The 13,179-nt window shown below is 42.4% G+C and overlaps 1 protein-coding gene across 3 annotated transcripts in view; it reads right to left on the reverse strand.

Moving 5' to 3' along the window:
• The window catches only part of DENND4C (DENN domain containing 4C), a 117,521-nt gene extending 109,457 nt beyond the window's left edge, over window positions 1–8,064 (reverse strand). For 2 of the 3 annotated variants that reach the window (XM_061425199.1, XM_061425202.1), the window contains exon 1: window positions 7,978–8,061. The gene's annotated coding sequence lies outside the window, so the exon portion shown is untranslated. Of the gene's footprint in view, window positions 1–7,977 lie in introns of all 3 variants that reach the window. The other variant, XM_061425200.1, reaches the window with a different exon arrangement.
• Between the last annotated feature and the right edge of the window lie 5,115 nt (window positions 8,065–13,179).

The raw sequence follows: 13,179 nt of genomic DNA on the forward strand, positions 1-13,179 counted from the left end.
AAATGAAAATAACAGAAATCAATTTGTGAGATGCAGCTGAAGCAGTGTTTAAAAGGAAATTCTTGGACTTCTCGGGTGGTCCAATGGTTAAAAATCCACCTGCCAATGCAGGGGACATGGGTTCCATCTCTGATTCGGGAAGATTTCACAAGTCACAGGGGAACTAAGCCCGGTGTGCCACAACCACTGAGCCTGCACTCTAGAGCCCGTGAGCTGCCACTACAGAATCTCCCAAACCCTAGAGCTCCAGCTCCACAAGAGAAGCCACTGCGATGAGAAGCCTGTGCACCGAACTACAGGATAGCCCCCACTTGTCAAAGCTAGAGAAAACCCATGCACAGCAATAAAGACCCAGCAGAGCAAAAAATAGTAAATAAATGAATAAAAATTTTATATAAAAATAAAATAGAAAATTTTTCTAAATTTTACCTATTTTACTAATTAGAAAAGAGGAAAGTTTTTCAATCAGTAATCTAAGAGTCCACCTTAGGATGCTAGGGGAAAAAAAGCAAATTAAATCAAGAGTATGTAGATGAAAAAATAAAAAGAGGAGAAATCAATAAAATTGAAAATGGACAAGCAATAGATATCATGCCTCTAAATCAGGAAAAAATCAGGAAGCAGAAATTACCAGTGAGAAATGATCATTACAATGAAAGCACATCATTAGACATTTAAAAAATAACAAGAGAAAGTTATAAGCACTTTCATGCCAATAAATTCAATAACACAGATGAAAAGGACAATTTTTTAAAGACACAAATTACAAAATTGACGTGAGAAGAGAAAATCCAAACAGTCTGATATCTATAACTTGCCAACCACCACCAAAGTAGGAAAAGGCAAGGAAGGATTCTTTCTTGAGTCTTGAGAGGGAGTATGTTCCTGCCAACACCTCGATTTTACACTTAAGATTTTCCAAAACTGTGAAAGAATAAACCTGCTAATTAAATCACATGGTTTGTGGTTATTTGTTATGGCTACTCTAGGGAAACTACTACACATGTTAACATTCTGGACACGGTGGAATAAAAAATGTTATTAAATTTAATGACAGTTTTTGTTACTTCTTAGTGTGGAGCTACTAGAAAACTTAAAATTACACTCATGGCTTACATTATTTCTAGTGAACATCACTAATCTCAGTTCAGTTCAGTTCAGTCGCTCAGTCGGGTCAAACTCTTTGCAACCCCATGAATCACAGCACGCCAGACCTCCCTGTCCATCACCAACTCCCGGAGTTCACTCAGAGTCACGTCCATCGAGTCAGTGATGCCATCCAGCCACATCTCATCCTCTGTCGTCCCCTTCTCCTCCTGCCCCTAATCCCTCCCAGCATCAGAGTCTTTTCCAATGAGTCAACTCTTCACATGAGGTGGCCAAAGTACTGGAGTTTCAGCTTTAGCATCATTCCTTCCAAAGAAATCCCAGGGCTGATCTCCTTCAGAATGGACTGGTTGGATCTCCTTGCAGTCCAAGGGACTCTCAAGAGTCTTTCTCCAACACCACAGTTCAAAAGCATCAATTCTTCGGTGCTCAGCCTTCTTCACAGTCCAACTCTCACATCCATACATGACCACAGGAAAAACCAGAGCCTTGACTAGATGGACCTTTGTTGGCAAAGTAATATCTCTGCTTTTGAATATGCTGTCTAGGTTGGTCATAACTTTCCTTCCAAGGAGTAAGCGTCTTTTAATTTCATGGCTGCAGTCACCATCTGTAGTGATTCTGGAGCCCAGAAAAATAAAGTCTGACACCGTTTCCACTGTTTCTCCATCTATTTCCCATGAAGTGATGGGACCGGATGCCATGATCTTTGTTTTCTGAATGTTGAGCTTTAAGCCAACTTTTTCACTCTCCACTTTCACTTTCATCAAGAGGCTTTTTAGTTCCTCTTCACTTTCTGCCATAAGGGTGGAGTCATCTGCATATCTGAGGTTATTGATATTTCTCCCAGCAATCTTGATTCCAGCTTGTGCTTCTTCCAGACCAGCGTTTCTCATGATGTACTCTGCATATAAGTTAAATCACTAATCTAGCCAGTGCAATAAGGCAAGAAAAAACTAAAGGAATACTGATTGGAAATGAAGAAGCAAAACTGGTTTTCTCTGCAGATATTATGATTCTGTACTAAGAAAATCCTAAGGGGGCTTCCCTGGTGGCTCAGTGGTAAAGAATCTGCCTGCCAATGCAGGAGACACAGGTTCGATCCCTGATCCAGGAAGATCCCACATGCCACGGAGCAACTAAGCCTGTGCACCATAACTATTGAGCCTATGCTCTAGAGCCTGGGAACTGAAACTACTGAAACCTGCATGCCCGAGAGCCCCTGCTCCACAACAAGAGAAGCCACCACAATGAGAAGTCCCCGCACTGCAACAAAGAGTAGCCCCCACTCTCTGCAACGCGAGAAAAGCCCGTGCAACAACGAAGACCCAGCACAGCCAAAAATTTAATATATAATATTATTTTAAGAAAAGAAAATCCTAAGGAATATACACAAAAGCTACTAGAACTGAAAAGTTAATTTACAGACTTCCCTGCTAATGCAATGGATGAGAATCTGCCTGCCAATGTACGGGACATGGGTTCAATCCCTCATCCAGGATGATTCCACCTGCCTCAGAGCAACTCAGTTGGCACGTGCGTGACAGCTACTGAAGCCTGTGCACGCTAGGGTCATCAAGCTACAACTACTGAGCCTGTGTGCTGCCAACTACCGAAGCCCATGTGCCTAGAGCCTGTGTTCCGCAACAAGAGAAGCCACCACACAATGAACAGCAGCCCCCACTCACAACAATTAGAGAAAAGCCCCCGCAAAGCGACAAAGACCCAGCGTAGCCAAAAATAAATTTAAAAAAAAATTCTAAGCTAATTTAGTAAGACAAGACTACAAAGTTAACTTTGTATTGCATTTTTATATACTATCAAACAATTGGAAAAAGAAATTTTAAAATACAGTATCATTGACAATAGTATCAAAAAACAAGAAATACCTGGGGATAAATTGAACAAAATATGAGCATGACCTATAAAATGAAAATCATAAAACACTGGAAAAAAAAAAACAAACTAAAGCTATTTAAATAAAGAAAAGTTATGCCATATTAAAGTACCAGAAGACTATTAATGAGATGTCAATTCTCCCATCAGGGCTTTTTGTAGAAAGTGACAAGTTTATTCTACAACTTACAAGAAAATGCTAAGGATATAAAGTAACCAAAACAGTTTTGATAAGAAAAAAAAAAGGTAAAAAATAAATACTAACTGATTGCAAGATTTGCTACGAAGAAACAGCAATGAAGACAATACAATATTGGCATAAGGATAGACATTTAGACCAAAGGAACAGAAAAGACGAGAAACAGACCCACAGTTAAAAAAAAAAAAAAAATAGAAAGGAATCAGATTGCACATAACCTCCAAACTAGTAAGAGGCACTAATATGAAGCAAGGGAGGGAGGAGAGGAAGGAAGAAAAATTAAACTCTACAGAATAAAATAACAAGATGCTAAGATAATAACTGATCTCTCTTGATCTAACTAGACAGTGTAATCAGAAAAGACCTCTCAGGAGAATGCCCTGGCAATCCAGTGGTTAAGATTGAGCGCTTTCACTGCCGTGAGCCCGGATTCAATGCCTGATCAGGGAACTAATATCCCACAAGCCATGCTGCATGGCCAAATAGAAAGAAAAGAAAAGAAATGGAAAAGACCTCTCAGAAAGGTAACAGGTAAATGGAATAGTACACACAAAGGCTCTGAGGGGAGGAATCTAAAAGTAGGCTGGTGTGACAGGTGCCCAGTAGGCAAGGACAGAGGTAGGGCTTTTCAAGCAGAGGAAAATGTCTGCACAGTTTTCAGTTCTACTCACTTTCTTTCATCCGTACCACTGCTGTTCTCAATTCTCACGCAGATGCCTGCAAGATCTTCCAGCTGCTGAACGTGCAGTCTCACTCAAGCTGCTTTCCCAATGCATCCTTCACTATTGACCCAGATACTGAACACCTTAAAATCATTAAATGACTCCCTGTTCCCTACAGTGTCTATGGTCTTAATTTCCTATCTGACTTTTAAGATTCTTCATGACATAGTTCCTATTTACCCCTCTAGCTTACTCCCCACTTCCCTTCAAAATTACCTGTGCCCCAAGACTAAATTACTTACATTTTAATAAAGCCCATCACATTCTCTCACTACTTTGTGCCTTTCACATCTTTGAGTTTTAAGTCAAATGTCTTCTATGTAAACTATATTTAATCCACACCCAAAACACCTAGGTATTTCTTTCTGCTACAACAGCACCGTTTCCTCTATTCTAGGTTTGTCATGATGTGGATGCTTGTCTACAAGACTAGCATGTTTATCCTGCTAGACTTTAACAGGCAGACTGTATGTTATTCATCTTTTTTTCCCTAGCAGATAGCATGCTGCTGCTAAGTCGCTTCAGTTGTGTCCGACTCTGTGCGACCCCATAGACGGCAGCCCACCAGGCTCCCCCGTCCCTGGGATTCCCCAGGCAAGAACACTGGAGTGGGTTGCCATTTCCTTCTCCAATGCATGAAAGTGAAAAGTGAAAGTGAAGTCGCTCAGTCGTGTCCGACTCTGTGCGACCCCATGGACTGCAGCCTACCAGGCTCCTCGATCCATGGGATCCTCCAGGCAAGAGTACTGGAGTGGGGTGCCATTGCCTTCTCCGGCAGATAGCATAGTACCTATTTAATAGAGACTTGTTTCTACAATTAAACAGAGATTCCTAACATTTATGCTTTCAGAATCTAAGCATCCCTAAATTAAGAGACAAAGGAACCACACATTTGACAAATGAGAGTCAAAGAATCCTTTAAAATATTTTAAATATTTAAAAAAAAACATAAAATAACTATTCTGTAAGTCAAATGATTATAAATATGTATTTGCAAATATTAAATTTGGCTGAAATGAGGTCCAGTTAGAAATATTTATGCCCCAAATATTACTATGAGAGTTAAGAATTTTATTATATTGAAAAATAAAACAGAATTATTACAGAAACTTGCAGCAAATCAGTAACAGAGACGAATTATATTTTGATCTGTACCCAATGAATTCAAGTCCCAGATGCACATCCACAGTTTTCACCTTGCTTTCATTCCTCAAATACTGTATTGTGAGAGCCCTCATGATCCACTGCAAAGGAAGCAGTACAAGAATGACTACATTTTCAAAAGTTTAATGTGGGTTGGACCATCATACTAGCAAAAAGATTTCATTATAGCATTATGACTGAAAACGTGAAATTACTAAAATATTAAAAAGACAGAATACTGGTTAAATAAACTGTGATAGTAAACTTTGGACTACTACTATACAAAACCATAAAATATAGCAATATGTAGCACCATGTTAGTTTTCAAATACCACACAAAGAGAATTCTATTACATTTACTTACTCGTATGTATTACATACTGACATAAATTTAGAAAAAATTTTAAGTTTAAAAAGTACCTAATTTCCCCCCACAAATAACACTAAATAAATCTATTAACTAAAATTTAAGTTTTAAATTTCAAATATGAAGTTACTGGATTTTGGAATTTCCTACAATCTGATGCCACAGACTTACCATTTTATACCAGCTATACTATACAAACTCATTCCCCAAGTTTTAATTCTTTCAAATGATTCTCCAGTTCCAACAAGGTGTCCTATTACTGCAAGTATGTCAAACTAACGATTTTAAAGAGGAGGTACAACTTGTGGTACCAGCACACAGAAGTCAAAATTTTAATTCATATACTATAAAAGCTTATTTACCTTTAATATCTGAGTTTCAGATGATAGATTATATTGGAAATACAAATTAAAACAAATTCCATCTGCAAATCAAAAAGACGAAATGAGACAATCTGCCCCCTAACTCAGCAGCTTTCCTTTTTACTTTACAACCTGTATTTAAGTTGCAAGAATAAGACTGAAACCTAACTTTCAAACTGAGCAGCAAATGCAATGCAAAATCAGTATCTGTCTTAGCAGGAAACTCCAATGAAAACATGAAATGTTTTGGTCTCAACTGACAGAGGAAAGGTGCCTCCTTGGGTTATTATTTACTACGCAAAATCCCTTGTCTATCGCTACAAACCAGCTTTTATTGCAGATACTTAACATGTTTCCTTACAGAGCTGCCTCAACCAAATAACCTTCCAAATCTGGCACTACGAATTGTTACATCTTACACACACCACTGCAGTCCCTTGTAATTTAAAACATGTTGCGTTTTAAAATCAGTCTCCACACACCAACTCTACTGCCAATTTCCCCAGCTGAAAGCTCAAGTTTAAACTACAAAATACTATATTTACTCTCAACAACATAATGCATTCATTTACAAATTACACACGAGTAAATGACTCCAACCTTACAACTTCAAAATTTCTAACATCATAGCTTTTCCATCATGCAAGTCTAAACAGTAGTACAGTAAGTGAGGTACTACGGACAAAGTGAACTGCCACATTACCGGTAAATAATATAATCCTAATCAACTATTAGGCAAAATGGCCACAGGAGACACCAATGAGGGGAAAGTGTGGATCGAGTTTGACATTACTAGAAAAACGAGTCAAAGCAAATTTAAAGGAGAAGCAGATTAACCTCATGAATACAAATCTAAGTTCATTTTTGAATTCCAGTTTCACACCAAGAAGCAGTTTATCAAATTTTCAACAGTAATACAGGGCATAAAATAAAAGCGACGGGTTTTTTTTTGTCATGGTAATACTGATAAAAGAATAGGTATCCTTCAGTGCTGAGATGAAGTTTTCCTTCCTTCAGTTTTGCTCGTGTCACGTGTACACATAAAAATCATACAATTCTCTTAATTTCGGAAAGCTTAATACACATGATCACCTCAAATGTAACATTTATTGAAAACTTAGCGCCTTAGCACTAACATTCTCTCCTTACCACACCCTTCCCGGAAGGGAAAACCTACCCCTACCTTAAATTAGGGTCTAGCGAGAACTTCTTAACTTGAGTTCGCACACAATTAAGATGGTTCAGTAAATCAATTACCCAACTACAAGGCTTGACAATTTCTCAGAAGCAAAACACACAGACAGCTGAGGGCTTATTACTGGAGATGACTCTCTTCCTCACATTTGCACAAGTAACTTCGGTAACTGACCTAAATTTGCCGGTGTTAAACAAACAGGTAATGGGGGGGGGGGGGGGCATTGTTTAAAGCTTGGCTCATTTATTTATCCTGACGAGGCACCATCTTTCGGAGGATAAAGTCTATGAAGCAGAAAACCGGGGGAATGGGAGGGCAGATAGATGATAGCATCTTCAATGTAGAAAAGTTACAGCTCTTTACAAGAGTCAGCATTAGGGGCTCATTAGTTGGTTTTATTTGTGTTTAGTCACTTTCCTAAAAGTCATCGCCAACAAAGAAGCCCTGAGGATCCGCCACGGTAAGGCAGAGAAGATGTCCTCAATTCACCTGCGACACCTGCCCAGGTCCCGAGTTCTCCCCCCGCCCTGGCCCCAGACCCCGCTCCAGACCCCCGATCTCGGCTCTTCACCCACTCCGCCGCAAAGCCCTCGAGAACCCTCGTCCTCGTCCCTTCCCCCCATCCCCACCCACGCGCGGTCCCCTTGGCGGTCCCCAGGGCCCAGACCCCTCGCGCTTCCTTCCACAGCAGTGGCTCCCCGAAGCCCGGGCGGTAGCGCGGGGAGGCCCTTCCCGGCGGGGCCTCTCCCCGCATCATACCCCGCAGGATCCTGGGGACTCCCCGCCCCCGCAAACCGCAGAGAGACTAGGCCAGGAATGCCAGCCCTCTCCACTCTCCGCCTCCCGGGCGACCCCCCGCAGGCCGGCCGTCGGAACCCAGCCCTCCGAGTCGCTACCTGCCCCGCGCCCTCCCGGCCCGGAAGCTCGGGCCGGCCCGAGGCGCGGCGCAGGGTTCCTCCGCCAAAGGTCCTCTGCCGCACACTCACCTGCTGCCCGATCTTCCTTCAGCGCCACCCGAGCACAGCCCCTTCCTGGGGCATGAAAGCGCCGGCTTCGGGCCTGGTCTCTCTCGGCAGAGCAGGGCGGGGGACTGGCTCCCGCGGCCACCGCCGCCTGGTCTGCGCCTGCGCCGGCTCCGGGGCTAGGTCTCCAGGGGCGCCTCCTGCAGCGAGGGGTAACGGCCGGGAGCGCGAGCTAGCGCTGGCGCCTCGGCTCACCAGAGGCCGGCCGTGCGGGCAGCGGGTTGCCTAGGAGCTGCGCGCTGCACTGCTGCCCCGACAGCTGACGGCCATGTTTCTGTTCCCTTTTTCTTTTTTCCTCCGCCTCCTTCCGCCCCTTTCCATAGAACAGCACTTTCCTTCCCCCCCACTCCCGCTCCCTTTCCTACTGCGGGGGCGGTAGAAAAGGGCGTGGGGGAGGGGAGGGGAAAAGAGGGCGCGGGGGGCGGAGCAGCGCCCGAGCCCCGCCCCCGGAGAGGGCCGAGGCCGCGGGGTCACTGCTCCCTCCCCCTCACTATCCGCGACCCCGCGGGGTGCCCGGTCCCAGTGCCGCCACCCTGGGAGAGCACCTCCTCCGCGTCCGTCCTGCGGATCCCGAGCAGAAACTAGTCAGGGAGAAGAGGCTCAAGGCACCGCTTTGCACCCCTTCCTGCGGGGCTCAGACTCGCAGTTTGGTGTGGCTTTATTGCCTTGGCCCCGGGCAGGTGGCGGCTGCTCCTTTCGGGCTTTTCACAGGCGGGGAAAGTGACGCCGAGTCGCTCAAAGTCACTGAGAACACTGTCGAGAGGGATACGGGTCTCTGGACGAGAAGCTTCCTTCTCGGGGTGGGAGTTGGAATTTCCACGTATGACTGGGGGCCTCCCGGACAGGAGAGAACCCCACCGACTGTGGCTTCCCGAAGCCCTTCCCGGCTGCAGCGCCCCTGGAGAGTCTTAAACCGCGCTTGGTGTCGCTGCCTCGACTGAGATTTGGGGATGGGAACTTGGAACTTGGAAATCTCTCGTTTAAATCATCAGCCCGCTCCTGCCTCCTAAAAGTGTAGCCTTATATATACGGCTGCATGCATGATCGGTTCCCTTAATGAAAATTATATGAGATGTTGTAGACTACGTCCTGAAATAATTATATATATGCAATTATATATACATGAAAAAATAGCAGCTAGTTATTCAGGAAGAAGCAAATGGTTTAAAACAAATTAGGAGAACATTTTCACCTTCTGGACAAAAAAAAAAAAAAAAAGGCGAGTGACTTCTTAGATTCCGTGGCAGGTCAGAATTAGAATTGACAAGATTTGTGCATATCTAATAAGTATTCACACACACAGAGATCATTTTCCTGAAATTACTTTCTCCTTATTAAATCTGTTTTTTGACTTTTTTTTTTTTTCCTGAAAAGTATGAGATTAAACTTTGGTCATGAGGGCCCTGTTGACAATTTTTTCCCAACGTTTATTGCATATATGGGGTGCAGAAACTATCTCCCTGGCCATGTTAGTAAAGAGTTGATTCAGTAGAAATGCACAGCAATAAAAATGTCTTATTTAATACTAGGTTGGAGTCATTTTGAGCCTAGTGGTAACCAGTCACTGACAGTGACCCTATCTGGTCAAAAGTTTACAAAGGAACTAATACTTCAGAATTAGTTTGTGAACTTCTTGTCTTTCTATACTAGGGACTTAACCTGGTGGATCTGTGGTTAGGAAATCCATGCTTTCACTGCCAAGGGCCTGGCTTCAATCCGTGCTGGGGGAGCTAAGATCCCATAAGCTACACCTGCAGGGCAAAAGAAAAAAAAAAGGTAACTCCTCCTTTACTGAGTATCTGGGTTCAGCATGTGATCCTTAGCATTCTGCAATGCCAAGTTAAATGACAGTGTTTACAGCTGCAGTAAGAGAAGGCATCTTGGAAAAGTGGAGAGACTAACTTGTGTGATATGTTGTTTATAAACTATCTTTGCTTCAAGAGAATCATTAAAATATATTTCATAGGATGTCTAGAATTTGCTTCAGAATAATAGTGGGAGCAAGAAGATGAGTAGAGGTTGAGGTACAATAAAATTGGACATTATGTTGAAGTGTAGTGATTGGTACTTGAGGTTTCCTTATGTTGTTTTCTGCATTTTATGTCTTTTTAAAATTTTATATAAAAAAATTGTTTTAATTGTTTCATGGAATTTCAGAGCTGAAAAGAGCTGAAGGGAATCACTACAGAGATTGTCTAGTCTAATTACCTCATTGAATAGATGGGGAAATTAAGGCCTAGCAAAGTTTCTTAACTTACTTGTTAGTAGAAGTCTCCCAGGCTCAGTTTTGGTGATTTCATAGTTGAATAGGAACTGCAGTTGACAAACAACTGCAGTTTGAACTGTGGGTTTGAACTGTGCAGATTTATTGATATGGGGATTTTTTCCAATAAGTGCTTGCTACAATACTATAAGATCTGCAGTTGGTTGAATCCTCGGTTGTGGAGTTGCAGATATGAAGGGCTGACTGTGAAGTTATATGCAGATTTTGGACTGCACAAGGGGATTGGCACCACTAACACACATGTTGTTCAGGGGTCAACAGTACTAAATTCATGGCTCTTTATCTTCCCAAACAGAATAACTTGCTCCAGATTTCCTATAATCCATACCTTGTAAATTAACAAATTATTTCGTTCCAGCCCCTCGTAATGAATTCTCAAAAACATAGTGTTTGAAGGGCTGGTGCCTGTAGGCACTCTTAGTTTATTGTTTTAGAAAGAGTTTTTAGTAAGAATGACATCAGCAAACACTAGATCTGCTTTATTCATATGGTATCTAAATGACTCTGTGTTCCACTCTCCACAGGGAGCTCCAGCACACTCTTCTCTTTGTTCTCCACTCCAGTATCTTATCTGGCTGGAGACTCTGTCTCAGCTTTATCAGGAAAGGCTCATCTTGAGTCTTTTGGAGTTAGTCAGCACATTCTTTATCCAACTCTCCCCAAACATGACTGATATTCCTAACATCATAGCAAATTGTCCTGACTGCTGATCAAAAAAATAGATGTATTCTTTATTTCAAAGATTAATTTTAAAAAGCATTTTATTATAGAAAACAATAAAATACAAACAAAAATAGAAGCCTCTGTACCCATCAGTTCAGTTCAGTTCAGTCGCTCAGTTGTGTCCGACTCTTTGCAACCCCATGAACCGCAGCACGCCAGGCCTCCCTGTCCATCACCAACTCCCAGAGTCCACCCAAACCCATGTCCATTGAGTCGGTGATGCCATTCAACCATCTCATCCTCTGTCGTCCCCTTCTCCTCCTGCCCTCAATCTTTCCCAGCATCAGGGTCTTTTCAAATGAGTCAGCTCTTCGCATCAGGTGGCCAAAGTATTGCAGTTTCAGCTTCAACATCAGTCATTCCAATGAACACCCAGGACTGATCTCCTTTAGGATGGACTGGTTGGATCTCCTTGCAGTCCAAGTAACTCTCAAGAGTCTTCTCCAACACCACACTTCAAAACCATCAATTCTTCAGCACTCAGCTTTCTTTATAGTCCAACTCTCACATCCACACATGACCACTGGAAAAACCATAGTCTTGACTAGAAGGACCTTTGTTGACAAAGTATTATCTCTGCTTTTTAATATGCTGTCTAGGTTGGTCATAACTTTCTTTCCAAGGAGTAAGCATCTTTTAATTTCATGCCTGCAGTCACCATCTGCAGTATTTTTTGGAGCCCCCAAAAATAAAGTCTGCCACTGTTTCCACTATTTCCCCATTTATTTGCCATGAAGTGATGGGACCGGATACCGTGATCTTCGTTTTCTGAATGTTGAGCTTTAAGCCAACTTTTTCACTCTCCTCTTTCACTTTCATCAAGAGGCTCTTTAGTTCTTCACTTTCTGCCATAAGGGTGGTGTCATCTGCATATCTGAGGTTATTGATATTTCTCCCAGCAATCTTGATTCTAGCTTGTGCTTTCTCCAGCCCAGCATTTCTCATGATGTACTCTGTATATATAAGTTAAATAAGCAGGGTGACAATATACAGCCTTGACATACTCCTTTTCCTATTTGGAACCAGTCTGTTGTTCCATGTCCAGTTCGAACTGTTGCTTCCTGGCCTGCATACAGGTTTCTCTAGAGGCAGGTCAGGTGGTCTGGTATTCCCATCTCTTGAAGAATTTTCCACAGTTTATTGTGATCCACACAGTCAAAGGCTTTGGCATAGTCAATAAAGCAGAAATAGATGTTTTTCTGGAACTCTCTTGCTTTTTCCATGATCCAGCGGATGTTGGCAATTTGATCTCTGGTTTCCCTGCCTTTTCGAAATCCAGCTTGAACATCTGGAAGTTTACAGTTCACGTATTGCTGAAGCCTGGCTCAACTCATAATTAATCTTGTATCATGTATCCCCTTCTGACTTCTTTCTTCTGAGCATCTTGAAGCAAATACTCAACATTGTGTTTCACCTGTAAGTATTTCAGGATAACTGTAAGGACTTTTAAAAACCATACCCACAATGCCATTTTTGTGGATGAGATAAAGATAAGGACTTTTTAAAAATCATACCCACGCCATTTTTACCATTAAAAAAAATTTTTTTTTAACTTTTTCTGTCTTTTTTCTTTTTTGATTGTACTTGGTTTTCATTGCTATACATGGGCTGTCTCTAGTTGCAGGAAGCAGAGGCTTCTCTCTAGTTGCAGTACATGGCCTTCTCATCGCGGTGGCTTCTCTTGTTGCTGAGCACAGGCTCTAGAGGGTGGGTATAGTAGTTGCAGCATATGGGCTTAGTTGCCCCCTGGCATGTGTAATCTTAGTTCCCCAACCAGGGATCAAAGCTGTATCCCCTGCAGTGGGAGGTGGATTCTTTACCACTGGATCACCAGGGAAGCCCTAAAAATTTTTTTAATTGATATTTTATTTTAGTAAATATTTTGTTAACGTGTTTAATGACCAAGAACCTTACCATATTGATACTACACCTTCTCTCGCCCCTTCCTACTTGTGGATCTAGTCCCTCGGATACAACTCCTGCCCAGAGGGTTTGAGTTTGCCATACTCCTTTTTGGTGCACTAGAATATTAACTTCCCAGTCCCAACTTTTTTCTAGCTCCCTCCGTGCTTCAGAGAATATAGGGTAGGGATTCTTTCCTTTCAGATTTTCCCCTCAAAGGTGGTTCATTATCCAGTTCAAAAACTCTGTAATACTTA

Source organism: Bos javanicus, chromosome 8 (genome assembly GCF_032452875.1).
Source record: "Bos javanicus breed banteng chromosome 8, ARS-OSU_banteng_1.0, whole genome shotgun sequence".
Taxonomy (NCBI): Eukaryota; Metazoa; Chordata; class Mammalia; order Artiodactyla; family Bovidae; genus Bos; species Bos javanicus.